The sequence below is a fragment of the Mytilus californianus genome, unplaced genomic scaffold (genome assembly GCF_021869535.1).
Source record: "Mytilus californianus isolate M0D057914Y unplaced genomic scaffold, xbMytCali1.0.p SCAF_6, whole genome shotgun sequence".
In the NCBI taxonomy this organism is placed as follows: Eukaryota; Metazoa; Mollusca; class Bivalvia; order Mytilida; family Mytilidae; genus Mytilus; species Mytilus californianus.
The window spans coordinates 102,158,691-102,178,174 of NW_026262712.1; the positions used below are offsets into that span (position 1 = coordinate 102,158,691).

General features: G+C 32.7%; 2 long non-coding RNA genes across 2 annotated transcripts in view; one reads left to right on the top strand and one right to left on the bottom strand.

Annotated features, from left to right (window-relative positions):
* LOC127705469 (uncharacterized) overlaps positions 1–11,862 on the bottom strand; it is a 51,913-nt gene extending 40,051 nt beyond the window's left edge. The window contains exons 1-2 of the long non-coding RNA XR_007983895.1: positions 11,558–11,862; positions 10,860–11,280 (exon numbers count right to left, since the gene is read on the bottom strand). This is a non-coding gene — a long non-coding RNA (uncharacterized LOC127705469). The remainder of the gene's footprint in view (positions 1–10,859; positions 11,281–11,557) is intronic.
* On the top strand, positions 3,912–6,267 carry LOC127705472 (uncharacterized). The gene is made up of 2 exons (XR_007983897.1): positions 3,912–4,936; positions 6,109–6,267. It is a non-coding gene; the product is annotated as an uncharacterized LOC127705472 (long non-coding RNA).
* Positions 11,863–19,484: the final 7,622 nt, after the last annotated feature.

The window sequence follows — 19,484 nt, forward strand, 5'->3', positions numbered from 1 at the left end:
CTTTAACCATTATTGAGTTATGCCCCTTTATAAATTGAAAGATTGCAAATTTTTAGTTTCCATTCTGTAACTTAAGTTTGCCCCAACCAAACATTATGAAACCTATACCCAATATTCATTACCACAAAACTAAGATCAAGTACAAATTTTTTGTTTCCGTTTTCTAACTTTAGTTTGCCTCAACCAAATGTTATGAAACTTATACACAATGCTTATTACTACATAATCAGTCAAGGATATAACTCTATAGGGTTATTAGAGAAAAATAACATACGCTTGTTATTGTGGACAAAAATATCAAAGAACTGTGATAACATATGTATGTTACATGTTTCAAAGGGACAATATACATCATTAGTTTTGTTAAAATGTATACAAGTTCTATTGATATTGCAACTGTCTTTATGTATACTAAACTATAGAAAGATATAACAGTTCATAGTTTGCCAATCATGCATATCACACCTATGTTATTACAGAAAAAATATGCCTGTAATAACTAAAGGGTGTTATTATAGCTTCTCTACATCACTTCAAAGCATTTGCTCAGACATAGAGCATGCTCAATTACAATGTATTTTAATTTATTGTAAGAAGTAATGATCAGAGCATGTAATGAGATTCTGCGCAAGCTTCCCAGTAATTCCCAGGTGTCTCATTTAATAAGTGACATGCCTTTAATAACTAAGCCTTGTTATTACAGCTAAATTAATCACTTAAAAGCCTTGTCTCATTGATTTAGCATGGTTAATGAAAAATGTATTAATCTAAATTTATAGTTAGTTATCAAGGCTATGCATTTAGTTTCTGTGCAAAGTTTCAAGAGTTCCCTAGAGCCCACTAAATATAAAAATGTTTAAGATTTATTTTACAAATAACAAACATATGTTATTACAGATTTAGTAAATTTAAGGATTAAAGAGTACACAACTCATAAAAGTATCTGTAATAACACATGCAAGTTATTTTCTGTAATAACCCTATAGAGTTATATCCCTGACTGATAATACAGATTAAGTACGAAATTTGGTGGCGACACTTTTACCATTCTTGAGTAATGTCCCTTTATAAACATAAAAATTGCTGAATTTTTCGTTTCCGTTCTCTAACTTTAGTTTGTCTCAACCAAATTTTATAAAACTTATACACAACCGTTCTAGAGTTATGCGTGTTTACAAATAGAAAAATTGCTGAATTTTTAGTTTCTGTTCTCTACTTAAGTTAGCCTCAACCAAATGTTATGAGACTTGCACACAATGCTTATTACCACAAAACTCAGATCAAGTTCAAATTTGGGTAGCGTCACTTTTACCGTTCTTCAGTTATGTCCCTTTATAATTTTTCTATCTATCTATCTTCATATTTCCGCACTCAGTCACAACTTTGACTATTACGTGCCCAGAAAAAAGTTAAAATAGCCTTGCAAAACGTCATAATTATTTGGACTAATCTTTTGGCAAATATGGTCGTACCACAGGGGTTTGTTACAATTTGCCGGTTTTCTATCCTAAGAACCCTGAAAAACTTACCAGGCCAGGTGATAAAAAATCTGTCTCCCCTTTTTATCCCACCAGAAAATCAAAAGGTTGTCTCCTTACACCTACATGACAAAAACATATACAAATATGGTATCATTGCCAATGTGACAGCTCTTCAACAGAAACTAAAAACGTAGAAGTTAACAACTATATAGGTCACCGTACAGATTTCAACAATGGGCTAAAAAGCCAAACTGCGTAATAAGCTACAAAAGGCTAAAATAGATAGACAATATCTGACAAGGGTAGAAATGTTCAGAATGTTGAAAAAAAAATCTACTGTCCATTTGCATCAAAACTGGCAGCTGACTCATAGGAGTTGTTGCCTTAAATACAGATTTTCACCATTTTTTTTTTCTTCATATTTCTTGAATTTGCCTTTTTATCTCTAAAACTGTAATAATTATAGAGAAACTTAAATCTTATTAAAAAGTTATTGCTTTTCAATGATGATTTTGATCCAGTTTTTGCAAAAACTTGGAAACTTTAAATCTTGGGTAAACTCCTTATATTATACTGCCTGGTCTCATGGTAGCGTGTTCACCTCACGTGCATGAGGGTTGTTTATTTTGAACCCAACCGGGTTAAAACTAAAGACTTTAAAGTTGGTATTTGCTGCTTCTCCCCTAAGCACACAGTATTATTAAGGAGTAAGAGCAAATACTGGTTTGTTCAGAGCCAGAATAATGTGTCAAGGTAAGGTGAGATGTCTCTCTGAGAACTAGTGTAAGAGATAAATTGTCTGGTCAAACAAATATAACTAGTATAAAAAAGTCCATGGATACAGAATTTACTAGTATATTTAGTCCGATGTCAGTAATTTATGTCCCCAGACTAATTTTCCTAGTCCATGACATCACTATTCCTAGGTAAAAATGTCCAGTTTTTCTAATACTGTATGCAACATGTCAAGTATATTTGGTGTATGAAAATTTTTAAGGATGTACATGTTAGTCTGGCATGTTTTATTCGACCTTGACCTCATTTTTATGGTTCATTGCTCAATGTTATTTTTTTGTTTTTTGGTCAGTTTTTCTATTTTCTTATTTTCAAATTAGCAATAGGTCAACTATATTTGGTGTATGGAATGATTGTAAGGTGCATATGTCTGACAGAAGTTTCATCTTACCTTGACTTTATTTTCATAGTACATTGGACAATGTTTAGTTTTTGTGTTTTTTTTCGGATACTGTAAGCAATAACATGAATAAGGCCCCTATATTTGGTGAATGGAATGATTGTGAGATGCACATGTCTGTCTGGCATGTTTTATATGACCTTGACCTCATTTTCATGGTTCATTGGTCAATGAAAAGTTTGCATTGTTTTGTCAGTTTATCATATGCTTTAAGCAACAGGTAAATTATATTTGGCGGATGTAACGATTGTAAGGTGTGCATGTCTGTCTGGCAGATTCATATAACCATGATCGCATTTTATGGTTCTTTGGTCAATGCTAAGTTTTCTTGGTTTTTTATTGGTATGACGTTGGCGTTGTCGTCGTCCAAAGACACATTGGTTTTCGCACTCTAACTTTAGTTTAATTGAATGGATCTCTATGAAATTTTACCATAAGGATTGATTTTGGGGGTTATGGTACCAACAGTTAAGGAATTAGGGGTCAAAAATGGACCAAAAATAAGCATTTTTGTAACTTCCAGACATAACTTGTGTGTTAGTGTATGGATCTCTCTGACATTGTACCACAAGGTTTTATATCACACAGGGAATGCTGGGATTGATTTTGGGGGGGTAATTGCCTCAAAATATTAGGAATTAGGGGCCAAAAAAGGGGCAAAAAACAAGCATTTTTCTAGTTTCATGACAATAACTTGTGTGTAAGTGTATGGATCTTTCTAAAACTGTACTACAAGGTTCCATATCACAAAGGGAAAGCTGGAATTGAGTTTGGGGGTAATTGCCCAAAACGTTTAGGAATAAGGGGCCAAAAAGGGGCCAAAATAAGCATTTTTCTAGTTTCCAGACAATAACTTGTGTTCAAGTGTAAGGATCTCTCTGAAATTGTACTGCAAGGTACCATGCCACAAAGGGAAGGCTGGGATTGATTTAAGGGGCAATTGCAATAAAATATTAGGAATTAGGGGCAAAAAAAGGGGCAAAAAACAAGCATTTTTCTAGTTTCATGACAATAACTTGTGTGTAAGTGTATGAATCTTTCTAAAACTGTACTACAAGGTCCCATATCACAAAGGGAAAGCTGGAATTGAGTTTGGGGGTAATTGCCCAAAACGTTTAGGAATAAGGGGCCAAAAAGGGGCCAAAATAAGCATTTTTCTAGTTTCCAGACAATAACTTGTGTTCAAGTGTATGGATCTCTCTGAAACTGTTCTGCAAGGTAACATACCACTAAGGGAAGGCTGGGATTGATTTTGGGGGTATTTGCCTCCAAATTTTAGGAATAAGGGGCCAAAAAGGGGCAAAAAACAAGCATTTTTCTAGTTTCAGGACAATAACTTGTGTGTAAGTGTATGGATCTTTATGAAATTGTACTACAAGGTTCCATATCACAAAGGGAAAGCTGGGTTTGTGTTTGGGGGTAATTGCCCTAAATGTTTAGGAATTTGGGGCCAAAAAGGGGCAAAAAAAACCAAGCATTTTTCTAGTTTCCAGACAATAACTTGTGTATAAGTGTATGGATCTCTCTGAAATTGTACTGCAAGGTACCATACCACAAAGGGAAGGCTGGGATTGAGTTTTGGGTGATGAATCATAAGGGGGTTCCAAAAAATGGGGGGGGGATTTTTTTTTCCATTTTTTCCTTTTTTTTTCTTTAAAATTTTCCATTTTAAATTGGTTATTTCTGATTTATATATAAAAGCAAATAATAATGATATGGTTTGAATAGGTAAATTAAAATTTTTTAAGTTCTTAGACCACATTCATTCTGTGTCAGAAACCTGTGCTGTGTCAAATATTTAATCACAATCCAAATTCAGTGTTGTATCAAGCTTGAATGTTGTGTCCATACTTGCCCCAACTATTCAGGGTTTGACCTCTGCGGTCGTATCAAGCTGCGCCCAGCGGAGCATTTTATTCATTTAATCAGATATTATAAGCATATGTCTACTTGTTGGTGTATGGCATGACTGCAAGGTGTCATATAAAAATAAGAAGATGTCTGTCTGCCAAGTTTAATATTACTGTGACCTCATTTTCATAGAATATTGATAATATCAAGCAAAAATGATGAGCAAGACAAGATACAAATGATCCAAAATTGTCAGTTGCCTACTCATTATGTAATAGTAGTTATTGTCATTAAATGATAATGTTTACCCTTTTATGTGTAGGGCAAGAACATTAAAGATAAATGGAAACTATAAACAAAAGAAACTATCAACAAAAATAGATTTACAGACGTCAACAAAGCCTAAATGGTAAGTCCACTTCTATAAAAGTTATTGCCCTTGAATAATGATTATTATGAAAATAAGATGTGGTATGATAAATGAGAAAACTATCCACCAGAGTTCAATTAAGTGGATGTAAGCAATGCAATTACTTATTAGAGGCCAATGATGACCTGTAAATAATGACAGGCAAAATATGGCAGGGTTGATATAAAAATAAGAAGCGGTATGATTGCCAATGAGACTTTTCTCCAATAGAGATCAAATGACATTATATTTAACAAAATTAGTTCACTGTACAGCCTTCGACAATGAGCAAACCCTATACTGCATAGTAATCCATAAAAGGCCATGAAATAAGAAATGTAAAACAATTCAATAAGGGCATGGCGTCATTTAAAAAGGGCATGGTGTCTATCCATGCTAAACATGCTTGGGGGAAACACCACAAAGGTGAAAGCTAAGTGCCTGATTTTTACACAAAACAATAAACAAAAAACAAATATGATATATAGCAACAATTGACAACCACTGAATAATAGACCCCTGACTTGGGACAGACACTTACAAAATGTGGCATGGTTTAACATGTTTGCTGGTGCCAAATCCTCCTCTAATTAAGGACAGTGGTGTAAGTGTCAGTTCAATATAAAAACTATAAAATCAGTTGAAAAGGGTTTTTTTTCTGCTCTTGGGTCAGGTTATTTTGATACATTCCCGTTTACATTCTCAATTTTATTAACTCATTAGAATGCAACAAAGCAGAAAAACAGCTACCAAAAACACAGACCGGATGTGGCTGGAAATTTATTCTTTCCCTTTAACAAAAAAGACTCAACATACAGATCTATTAGTACTCACAGTTACTGACAGCTAGTTCAAAGCAAATATCAACTTATAAAATAAACATTTAGTGAGCACCCAACCCACCCCTAACCTGGGACAGTGGTTTTAATAACAGCACAACATTTGAACAAACTGTAAACATTTGTTGCAATTGGCTTAACTCAAAAGACTGCAACAAGGCACAAAAAACAACTAATATGAAAACCATAGACACAAAGCACTGAAATAAGAGTTCTTACAATTTTAAATATTCAAATGAAATTTTTATCAAAATGTACATAAACATGATAAAATAGCCATTTTATTGCTGTATTTCTCTTCATTTATAATTTTTGAGTTTTGTGTATTTGTAGGTCAGACATCTTGGTTTTCATGATCATCATTCAACAGGTCAATACTGAACAGCAAACTTAAAGTTGATATTTTTCTACATAGTGTGACTTTTTTATTAATTTGAAATGGAATGTGTTTTTTTTTCCTACATAAGAAAGAGGAAATTTCAACATAATGACTATAAACAAAAAGGAGTCATATCATCATGATCATAGATGCTCAAGAACTTAATCATGTCAATGCAACAACGTAATTATCAATTGAAAGAAGGGAGGAATGAAAAAATATATTAGTATTTTGTTGTCCAAATGAACTTGCTTTGTCCACTCATTTAAATCGCTCCATCCAATAAAGATGTACGGAGGAAGATTTTTGAAGAACAGATTGCAAAAATGTTTTGTCTAAGAATTGTAGGAATATTCTAGTGAATGAAATAATTTATTTACTTGACTCTTATATAGTGGACTGAATAATTGTTCATAGCAAGCTGAAACAAGAAAACTAAAAATTAACAGGAAAAGTGTTTATTTTATAAATTTACAAATGTAAATGTAATATTATGAACACCATAAAGGAATAAGATTCAAATCGTTTGCATATTCATGTATTGCAATGGAACTATAACAAAGAAAACTTTACCTCATGAAAAGAGTAAACTATTAACTGTGCTTTGTCAATTTATTCAGTCAGAATATGAAATATTTTTTTCAGTTCTATTTTTCATAATAAAACAAAGAAGACAAAGATTTCAAATCAATATTTTTTTTCTTTTATTAAGACGTCATCATTTTATTTCAGTTAAAGGATTTTATTTTTTGACTTTAAATATTATTATATTTCCAAAATAATAATAATCTTTATTGTCATATAAACAAATTAAAAACATGTTTGTGACAAAATGAAAAAAACCAAAATACACTCATATATATATTATAAACTTTTTACTACCAAACAGAATTCATTGTAACATACACATTACTGTATATTTATAATTTGAATTCCATAGGATTTTATTTTGTCCCATGGGATATTAAAAATCCCATGGGATAATTATAGTCCCATGGGATTTTTTTTGTCCCATGGGACAACAAATATCCCATGGGACTACAATTATCCCATGGGACCCAAAAAAATCCTATGGGATTTAACCAAAATCCCATGGGATAATGGTCAATCCCATGGGATTTGCCTTATCCCATGGGATATTGAAAATCCCATGTTTTTCTAAATCAAATTACAAAATATATATAATAATAACAGCAGAAAAGCAATGAAATTATTGAATCCCATGTAATTCCGCACATTTTGGTTATTTACACGACACTGTAGGTCTAAGGAGAGGCGGCGGCGGATTTGCAAATGAGTGTTTTGCAAATTAAAAGTGTCCAGTGTTAATACCTTAGACTATTTTCAAAAACTGTCTGAATACCCTGCAGACTGTAGTTTACGCGCACATTCACCAACTACGTATTTCCACGGCTAACAAAATTCACAATCGTATCTTTTAATTTGTTTCAATTTATTTCAGTGTTTTTTTTTCAAACTTTTTATGTAAATAATTTTGGATCAACATCGAGTCAGATTAAATTATGATTTACTAAATGATTAATTAAAACTGAAATATGCATCCAATCTAAATTTTACGCCTATTATCACCTACCGGGTATATAAAAAGATTTAACAGAACACAATTCATGTTTTATATTTAAAGAAAAACATGTACGCTAAACGAAACTATGCACGTCAAGAAACGATGTACGCTAAACGATACGATATACGCGAAACGAAACGATATACGCTAAACGATACGGTATACGCTAAACGAAACGATGTATGCAAAACCATACGATGTACGATAAAAGGGCGCTTATGTTATCGTTTATGGTATGGTTTATGGTACATGGTTTCGTTCGTACATCATTCGGTCAGCGTCCGTACAACGTTCGGTCAGCGTTTCGTTTGCATTCGTACACCGTTCGGGAAGCGTACGTACATCGTTCGGGCATCGTCCGTACATGATTCGGGCATCGTTCGTATTGTTAACTTTTACGTTACACGGACTGTACTTATTGATACGTAAGTCGTAAATGCATGATTTTTTTATTTGTTGTTATTGACTTTGAACTAGTTTTCAGTAACTGCAAATATTTCAAATCTGTACTTCGTGTCTCAATTTTGTTGCGTGGATGCACAAGTTCGCTTCCACGTTCGGTCTGCGTATGTCTTTTTTGTATCGATATATGCAATTAAGCCCTTTTCAACCTGTTTTTATAGTCTGTTTTTATGTTGTTATACCACTGTTCTGGGCTAAGGGAGGGTTGGTGACTTCTATAAACTAGTTTAACCTCGCCATATTCCGTATGTGCCTATCTCAAGTCTTGAGAAAATAATTTAGTTGTAGTTTGTTGTTGTAAGCCATATTTGTTTTTCGTTCATTATCATGTTCATCAATAAGGCCGTTAGTTTTCTCGTTTGAATGGTTTTACATTTGTTATTTCAGGGCCTGTTATAACTTACTATGCGGTGTGGTTTAATTCATTGTTGGAGACCGGACGGTGACCTATAGTTGCTAACTTCTTTTCATTAGAACTTTGGTGGAGAGTTATCTCATTGGCAACTGTACCTCGTCTTCTTATTTTTATATCTCTATCTCAAATGTTTTGGTTTGAACCTTCTCGTTTGCTTATGATGTCCTTCCTTTACATTGAATAAATACTCAATTATTGCAGAAAATTGTCGGAATTACCGATGTTAGGCTATCATTAGGCGTATATTACCGGTATTTGATTATCTGTTTAGAATAAGCTACAATATTATTAGAACCTTCAAGTTATTTTTTACGCTGTGATACGATGAATTTATGTGAATATTGAAAAACCTTTTTTTGAAAATAGCCCTGATGCAAAATCAATTCAGGAGGAACTGGCAATACCTCTTCACTTCTAACACGCAGAAAACATTCATCAGGTCCTGTGATGTTGTCTTGTTTAAGACAATAAGTTTTAAAAAATCTATATAGTGTATCATACAACGTTCAGACAATTAAAGCAATCCATTAATTGTAATTTATTCAACCTTTCTATGACTATTATAAAAACTAAACGTCTAAACATATCTAAGATAGTTCTACTGACGACATGTAAAGTAGTACAAATGCAAACTATCAATAGATAACCATGTCCAGAAAAACGGAGAAATATAGGTTAAACTCAACCTCACACGAGAGAGAAAAATGGATGTACAGACAGGAACATATACAATCCTCGTACTTAAGGCAGGAAATGAAAAGGTTTGCGAAGGGAAATGATACACGTGTAACTCCAGCTGCGCAAAGTATAAATTAAAAGAGGAAACAGTATTTCAAACGAAAACACTACAATACACACCAAAAGCAAAATAGTTATCATCAATACACTGTATTTGTTGCCAAATTACTAAAACTAGTATGACATACATATGAGATAATTTGAACATATGTTCATGTTAAATGAACTCATCATAGATACCATGATAGGTTTTATTAAACAATAGTTATATCAAAAATAAAAATCTGAGTGGGCAATCAACTTAGTCATCACAAAGAAACGTATCTAAAATAATCTTTTAGATAAGTTTCTTTGTGATGACTTAGTTGATTGGCCACTCAATTCTAAATCATCACAAAACTTATTTTTATAATTTTTAAAAAGGTCTAGAATTGCTAATTTCATCAACAATGGAATCATAACGACCTCTGATCCCTGTTTTGTTAAAATCAAAAACAACCATTTATAGTTTGCATTTCATGGGCTGCAAGCTAGTTCACCATAATATCAGATTATTACATGGCATTTTTCATATCAGATGTATTATCAGCCCAGGACTCTAAGACTCGAGGGTTGATATTGAGAGAAGGCTGATAATACATATGATATGAAGAATGACATGTTATCATATTTGTATCATATGCTTCAATAATGAAGAAAAATGACAGTTTAACATATTGATCCTTTTAAGTGGTTTTCAAGTAGAAGTTAAAAAATGTCAAAAGTTTACAGACGTTGGACACAAAATGTAATACATCCGATATAAAATCTTTATATCATATGTATCAACAGAGGAAAAAAACAACAGAATAATATATTTTTATATTGACGATAACAAAATTCAACAAAATATAATAACCACTGTTTAGAAAAGTCAACATTTGTAAAGTAACTTTCTAAATTATGCTGGACAAGTTGACAAATTCATTTATTGTATAATTATTTTTTAATTTAAACATTATATATTTCCTGTTTCTTAATAATTGTTTTGTACCCTGCTTTGTAATGTTTTTAACTAAAATTTTCCGTTGACGTATATTTTAAGGAATTTGCAGAGTACTGCTAGAACGCCATGCGATATGTTCAGGAAAGGCATGTGATAACAGTCGGAAGCATGTGAAATGCTCTCATATCAGCCCGCTAAACACTATTTCGCAAAATACGGAATTCTCGTAATTTTAATACTATTTTCATGCTGTAAAATTATAAGTTATTTTCTCTAAGTATATGCTTACTCCTAAATGAAATTGCGAAATAAAAAACAAAAAAAAATATTAAAGACATGATTAAAGACATGATGGTATGTACAAGTAGTTCTGTTGTTAGCGTTTTATACTTAGGGAAACACAATCAAGAAATAGTTTGTTTCGCAAAGATTCGCGGATGGACGGACGACAAATCGGCGACTATATATTCCCCGATTATTTAGAGAAGAATTATTCTAGATAGATGAACGACAATCATACCTTTCATTCAAACTTAATAATTTCGTTTTCCTGAATATATTCTTTCAACGACAAGAAACTTTTGATTTTCTCTGGAAGCGGAAGTGTTGAAATCTTTGTTTCAATCTCAGAACCATTTGATACCAGTAGGAGTTGCTGTCGAATTTGTTTTCTACATATTGTTATTAAGGATTTAGGACCCTTATCAAAGTTCTGCAAACATGATTTGAATTCTGCCTTTTTTGCTTCAACATCATGCCGTTTATAGATGCGGTAATTTGTTATGATATTTTCAATTATATCAAGCTTTGAGACATCAAAGGTATAAAACCATTCTTCCTTCTCAACATCCCATCCACTACGTAGCAAATATTCGGCAGTTTGGAAAAGTCCGTTACTAATTAACAAATACAAGGCAGATTTATTTCTGTTTGGATAATTCCTGAAAGGTTATAAACAACAGTGTAGATTACAAGATTAAAAATACGATATCGAAATTGTAAATCCCTCCAAATTCCATGCATATATAATTTATACTATTCTGCTGAATAAAGTTTAAATCTACTACACAGTATCTCATAAACCCCTTCAAATTCAATTCCATACCCAATTTATTCATTTTCAAAAATCTGCGTTTAATACCATGCATAGGTACGCTGACCCGGAGAGATTTATGAAAATTAATTGCAGAAACTATAATTAGTAAGTTGCATACTTACAATGGTGTTATATGTACTGTATTTAATGATGAAATTCCACAGAATGGTTCAATTGTGTCAGTTATTACAGGACGTAAATCTGCACCTCCACAAACGAGTACATTCAATAAGGACAAATCTACCGTTTGAGTGCTACAATTTTCTGCCGTTGACAAAACTGTAACATTTGTCATTTCCTTGATCATATTTCCCACGACAATATCGAGCGGCCTTTCGCCACTGTTGGATGCTGCATTTAAATTTGATCCATGCTTCACCAGAAGAGTTGACATTGCAAATCTATCCTTTGATTGACCTATAAAAATACGATTGTGATTTAAAACAAATACAAAAAAAGAATATTTATAAATAAGAAATGAGACACATTTGTAGTTAAAATAAATTGAAATCAAGTACAAAAGTTAACATATTACACAGGCATTCAAGTTAAGAGGGTAAAATCGAGTGTCTTTTTGGATGCGAAATATGCGAAGTTGATTAGCTTTTCAAAATCAAAATTAAACAATGCAGCTGATTTGTTTTACATTTTTCAACGCTTTTGTCATCATTTTGGTACACCAAGGGACATAACCGGTTTCTTACTTCACCGAGATATTGAAAATGTCACACTTTTTATTTTTTCATTTTTAAATAAAGTTACGCCCCGGTGATTTGAAAGCTGATATTTTTACTGTGGTCTCCGTTCCACACTTGATACATGCAGATGTCCGTTGTTGTGTTCTGATTCGTATTTTACAGAAGAAATAGCTTACCTGGACCGAACGTTATATACTGACTTTTTTAAATCTATATATCGACTTTATTTATATGTGTAATTATTCATTTTGTATTTGTTTATACTTAGTTTCTGTATAACGCGCCAAATGTAACGTTACGTGTTCTTGTTTATGAATAACTTGTGTATTACGTAACACGTAACGACGATTATGTATAAAATACGGAACGCATGTTCCTACTGGAAGCTTCTCTCCAAGAACATCCACGCAGTAAGCAGTCTCTCTTAAACTAGAATTTGCTGCACCAAGTAAGAGTACTTGGTGACAATATTAAATGCTGACGTACTGTTTGCTCGGGTATTTCGCTAGCGATGCACCGAGTATGCTGAATATTTGAATGCAGTGCACCAAGTAGATTTTCATGCACCAAGTATGCAGAGTATTTGAATGCAGTGCACCAACTAGATTTTCATGCACCAAGTAGATTTTCTTGCACCGAGCGCTAGAAGGATTGTTTTATTAAACTTGGTGCAATTAATGCACCTTGCTGTATTACTTATTGTATATAACTATTAACGTATTTTGTTTCATGAACCTCTATATTTGATGTATTGTTTAAATAGAAGCAATACAATTTATGAACTTCCATTATGATTTTTATTATTACTTCCTTCACCGGAGGCCCGGACAAGAAACCCCGGAACGTTACAATAACATGCAGTATAGCTTCAACAGCAGTTACAAAGTCAATTTCCATAAATGTTACGTTTTCAAGGGTCACTTGTCACCTAGAATAATCCACATGCCCTTGTTTTTAAGCTGTTAAAAAGGTATTTTCTCTTATTCAGAACGCAGGTCTAGTACGATACTGTTTATATTTCTTTTGGAAGTGCACAATGTCTTGAGTTTTTCAAACTACTTATAAAATATTTGATCTATATCCATTTAGTGTGTAATGATTGTTTGTAATTGGCTTTACGATATGTATAAGTACCCTTATATCGATGATTTGTGTTTGTTGTATTTTATGCTTATACTTATAGTCAAGAGACAATAACCATAATCATTCATTTTTAATGCAACCACTTAACATACGGCTTATATGTGATCTCTTATTTGCACACTCGCAAAATATTCGTACGGTGCAGTTTATGTCAAATAATGATGACAAGTCAAAGACGGACAATTTGTTATTTTACAAGAGGTACGCAATTGTTGCATATTCTGTCTTCCGAATAATAAAAGTCTGTTTGGAAATATGAAAAAAAAACTAAAGGACTTTTAGAACAGTGACTATTAGTCAATTGCCAAACGCACTTTAAATTATAAACGAATAATCTTAAAATTCTATAAATTCTAGTAATGATAAAAATGTGTAAAACCAAAATATGTGTCTGTGATTCAATTGTTTATGACATAAAAATCAAACCAAATAGCATATTTCATTTAGTACTAAGGAAGATCTGACATTTTAAAATTTCTGCAATTACTAATCCTTCTGATTACACAACCAATGGTCCATAATGGGACACCAGTTTTACAGATGATAGCGGATATGTCTCAAGTGTCGTATCTACAATCCCGTCCCCGTTTCACCAACGTGACCTACCGAATTAGTCTTATACCTGGGTTTGTACTAACATTGGGAACAAGACATGTCCCACATGCAGAGCAGGATATGCTCCCCTTCCAAACCGCCTGGGATAATCTCTAATTTTTGGATTGGGTTCGTTTTATTCAGTTTTTAGTTTTCTGTGTTTTGTTTTAAGTATTAATACTATTGATTGTATGTTTTTTTAGCCATGGCGTTGTCAGTTTCTTTTCGACTTATGAGTATGGATGACCCTCTGGTATCTTTCTCCTCTCTTTAAGCTGTTCTGAGTTTAATGAAATTGTATGTAGTTAATACTAGGCTAAAACACAGTTAGAAAATGAAACGCAAAATGTTTGAAGGAAATAATTGACGCGGGTCCATACTTTTAAGGGGAGTTTAGGAAGATAAACTTCGATATTTCAATATATAGATTTTTTGCCAGTCTGTTACATGTAAACACTCGTCTGTCTATTCTTGAAAACATATGTTTACCGCATATACCTTGTATATTCCATTACCATTTTTTAAACCCGTTTTTTAAATATGGTAAATTATTTTCTCCTAATATTGAAAACAATCAATGTGTAATCTAAACTATTCAAAGCAAAATAATTTCTATTTGCAGATTGAGGTATTGAGTGCAACTGCAAAAGCTTCATTAGAAGGCTGTTTCCAGACAATTTTCATATCAACCGCAATTTAACACGAAGAAAAGTCCTTAACGACAATTGGAACATATACCATGTATACGTCGTCATCTGGGAAACAGATATTCCGTATTGGTGAACACACTCGTGATGGCGTCAGTAAAACTTATGAAGGAATAATTTAACCTTCACCACCTGGAACTAATTGTAGGTTATTAGTCAAGAATTCACTGACCAATGCAATGTGTTTACTCCGATTATAGCTTTATTCAAAGATAGTATAAAAGATGTTTCAAATTTCTGGTTTGAACTTGCATTTATTTTTACTAATCATCATCAAATATATAGATATGAAAAGATGTGGTATGAGTGCCAATGAGACAACTCTCCATCCAAGTCACAATCTGTAAAAGCAAACCATTATAGGTCAAAGTACGGTCTTCAACACGGAGCTATGTATGCTTCATATATTTCTTGAACATCAGTGCTGAATTACACAATTTGATAACATAAAATTGAGAATGGAAATGGCGAATACGTCAAAGAGACAACAATCCGACTAAAGAGCGTATACTCTTATACATGTAGTACTAAGTCTTTATCCTCCTGCAATTGTAAAACATAAAATTGACTTCACTACAATTACCGTTTAAACTAGTATACCCCATTATAAACTGAAAAGATGATTGAAAGAACTAGTTCAACTTTGTTTTATTAATAAGAATAGCCAATGAACATAGCCAGTGAATACGGTTTTGATTGCAAATCTTTGATATTGTCTCAATGTCTATATTCACAATTTTGTTACTAAGGTAAGGTAAGAATTTGATATATATATATATATATATATATATATTGTATATACGACTTTCTGTTGTTATATGGAGATACGATGTGCACCTCATGTAATTGCTACCTTATTGTCGTATAAGGTCACATCTATTTAGATCAAAAACTTATTTGTAATTTTAACATCTTTATGAAATCACAGTGACTACGCCTGTAACCTTTCTGTACTTAAGTGTCGATATTATATTAACCTTTTCTTTATCAACAAAATATACATAGTGTTGATAGGCTTCAGTAATTTAAATCTTTTATACATTTCCCTGGGCAACATAACCGCTCTTATGATACCTCCTTCCTTTGTCTCAGCTTTTACCTATTTCATTCACAATTAACACTTCACTTACCGAGGTTACACGCATAGTGCAAAGCTGTTTTCTTTGTATCGTCACACAAATTTACGTCTGCTTCATACTTGATAAACTCTTCAACAAGATTGATGTTACCGTTCTGAACACAGTCAATAATATTAGATCCTTTTATTTTGCGTCTACTTGGATCAGCTCCCTTTTGCAGTAGTGACGATATAAACGAAACCAAATAAGTTTTATTTTTGTTTTCCAGAAAGCTCTGCAATGAATTTTGTAGGCAGAATCCTATCTTTGGATCTGCTCCGCTCTTCAAAAGAATATTTCTTGTTTCAACGTTTGTTCCTGTGTACGAAAACAATACAATAAAATACAATATAATGATGATAAATGGTGTTAACCATGATATTGAGTGTTGGTGCGGTACACTACTAGAAGAAAACAGAATTGCGGAGTTACATGTCAAATATGTCAATAAGACTACAACCAAAAGTGAAGAAAATATTAATAAAAATATTAAAGGCAACCAATGGGTCTTCAACCCAATGCGAAAATTACGCACCAGGAGGCGGGCTAAAGAATAGTGTACATGTATACTAGATCATCGCAATGGACGGTATACTAAACTTGTCAATGAAAAAAAAAAACGATACTAACAAAGTCTAGAGGTTCAATAAATTAAGGGTACCAGTTAAATTTGCCTTTATAAAATTGTCAGAAACAGGTATATCATTGTCTGTCTGATTAGCACTACAATGTGGTAGAAAGGCTAGAACGAAGTTTGATTCAATATAATAATAAAACATGTGTTGTTTTTTTTTTTGAAGAAAGGAAAGATGACTTTCCTCATTATTTATTAGATCTATAATTCCTTAGTTCAGGTCGTTTTTTTTTAAATCATCTGGATTATATTTAGATTGATTGGTTCGAAAATATTACTGGTGGTTGGAATTGGCTAAAGTAAGATACTTTAAAGTCTTTAAAGAATATTTGGACTTCAAACCGTCAAAGAATGGCGAAGATACCAAAGAGACATTCAAACTCATAAGTAGAAAATGAATTGACAACGCCATGGCTTAAACAAAGACAAATAATATTTTCGCTGAATAAGTACATATTTTTGTTTATGGGCCAGCTGAAGCCCGCCTACGGGTACGGGATTTTATTGCTGTGTTGAAGACCCATATTTGTGGCATCGGCTGTTTTCCTCTTTTTAGTCGGGTTGTTGTCTCATTGACACATTCCCCGTTTTCATTCTCAATTTTATTAGAGAAAGAAAAAAATGCCTTTATCGTGTAAGGGAAAACAAACCACTCACTATCGATACCAGGCTCATAAAATTAAGTACATATACATCGGACGCACGTTTCGTCTTAACAAACCCCAGCACCCAGCAGAGACATCCGACGCAAAACGGTTCGAATATCAATTCAACTTTGAAGTTGAAGAGTAATGAACACCAAAAGTTACTGATTATTGTGCTATTTCTGCCTTAACCATATATGCATATGTTAAAAAAACCTTAGTATTTTGAATAATTTTAAATTTGAATGAACAGTAAATGGTCCTTTGTGATCAGTATTCGAGAGTTTCTTATCGACAACATATTTGTTGAATTTTGGAGGTAGACCTTTTCAACTAACTGTCGGTATTCCTATGGGAACGAACTGTGCACCTCTTCTTGCCGACCTCTTTTTATTTTTACATGAATCAGAGTTCCTTCGGACACTTGTCAAAAACAAGAAGATCAAAGAAGCCAGGTTATTTAATTTCATTTTCAGATATATTGATGATTTTCTACCATTAACAATCCGAACTTTTTTTTATTGTGTTCCATTAATATATCCCCCAGAACTAGAAATTAAAGAAACAACAGATACGGTCTCCTCCGACTCATTTTTAGACTTATACCTCGAATTTGACATACACAGTCATCTCAGTTCCAGAAACTATGATAAACGAGACGATTTTAATTTTGAAATTATCAATTTCCCCCACCTTAGTAGCAATATACCAGCTTTATCTGCATATGGGATATACATTTCCCAACTTATTCGGTATTCAAGAGCTTGCAGCTCCTACTCAGACTTTGTAAAACGTCACCAGTGTTTGGGCAGAAATTTGATGAACCCGGGATATGTCAAAGAACGTCTCGTCCTTTTTCTTAAGAAGTTCATCTCGGAAGGTACCAAGACCTTGTTGATAAATATTCCGTATCGACTTCACAAATAATACACGATGGTCTTGAAATATAGATTTTGCATACTGAGGTTGTTTATCATCTTAATAACGTGTTAACGTGTTCTTTTATTTGTCTTTATTAATGTAAAATATTTGTTTGTTTTTATTGTGATTAAGATTATGACACAATGTTGACTGCTGTACCCCTATTTTTGACATTTTTACCTATTACTAGTATGTCTGTTTGTTTTGTTCAAACATCGTTGTCAATATAATGGAATTTGATGCAACTGTCATACAAGTGAGAGGTTTAGCTAGCTATAAAACCAGGTTCAATCCACAATTTTCTACATTAGAAAATGCCTGTACCAAGTCAGGAATATGACAGTTGTTATCCATTCATTTGATGTGTTTGAGCTTTTGATTTTGCCATTTGATTAGGGACTTTCCGTTTTGAATTTTCCTCGGAGCTCAGTATTTTTGTAATTATCCTTTTTTTGTAACAGCAGGAACAGAAAAATATAACATGATTCCTTTATTCCAATTGACTTCACCAAGGTCACATGTGCAGGAGTCCAATGGTGAGTCTTTAGCTCTTACAACTAAAATTAAAATAATCTAACAAAAACATTTATTTTAAACAAAGTTGGACTTTATATATGTTCTTAAGGTATATCATCGGTATATGTTTTCCGAGATAGAATTTTCATATACTTTGCCAAAAATGAAGATTTTAATATGCTCTTTTCAAACATATAATAAAAAATATTGCTCACTGTGCTATTTTTAAAGCTAAGAGTCGTTGAAAATTGCCTAAATTTGCTTAGAATAATCATGAAGAACCACATTTTTGTGCATAAAAAAAAATCTATGAGATAGAATTTTGAAATAAATTGTGAGAAGATAGGTTTTATAATATGTTTTAAGAAAATAAAAAGAAAAAATTATGCCATTGAACTTGTTTTCTTGCTTCAAGTAAAGAATTTTGAGAAAGTGAACATTTCATGTGATATGAATATGAACCTTGCTTTGTACAAGACCGACACGCTCAGTTTAACTTGTTTCGTGTTAGATCACACAGTCACTAGAAAGACATGTCAGACATCCCTAACATATTAAGGTAGATAGGGTGTCTTCCTCCATCTTGGATTTTGAAATACCAGGTAATAATCGGTCTAGACCTTTAATAAAATGTGCACATTTTGAGAGTAGTGGGTAATTCATGTGTAAGAATTTTCATTTTAATATAGAAAATGACATGTTTTATTATATCTATGGTTGTATTTTACAAAAAACAGAATACTTTTGTTTGATTCAATTTTTTCTAACTTTGCCACATAAGGGGAGGCAACTCAAATGTAAGGGCAGATAATTCAGATAAAGTTACTTTTACAATAGAATGTGTTAGGAATTTATCTTTTTTATTATGTAGTAAGAAAACGGGCCCGGTGACCCCATTTTTTCTTTTTCTTATCTGAAAGCATAATATTAGAGCTATCTTCTCATATTTTATCTCAAAATTCTATGGTGTAGTTTTCGTTTTATGGCAGAAAATTGGGTTTTCCATGCATAATCTATACAAAATCTGTCAATTTTGCACAACCTGTAGCCTGAAAATAAGCCCCGTGACCCATT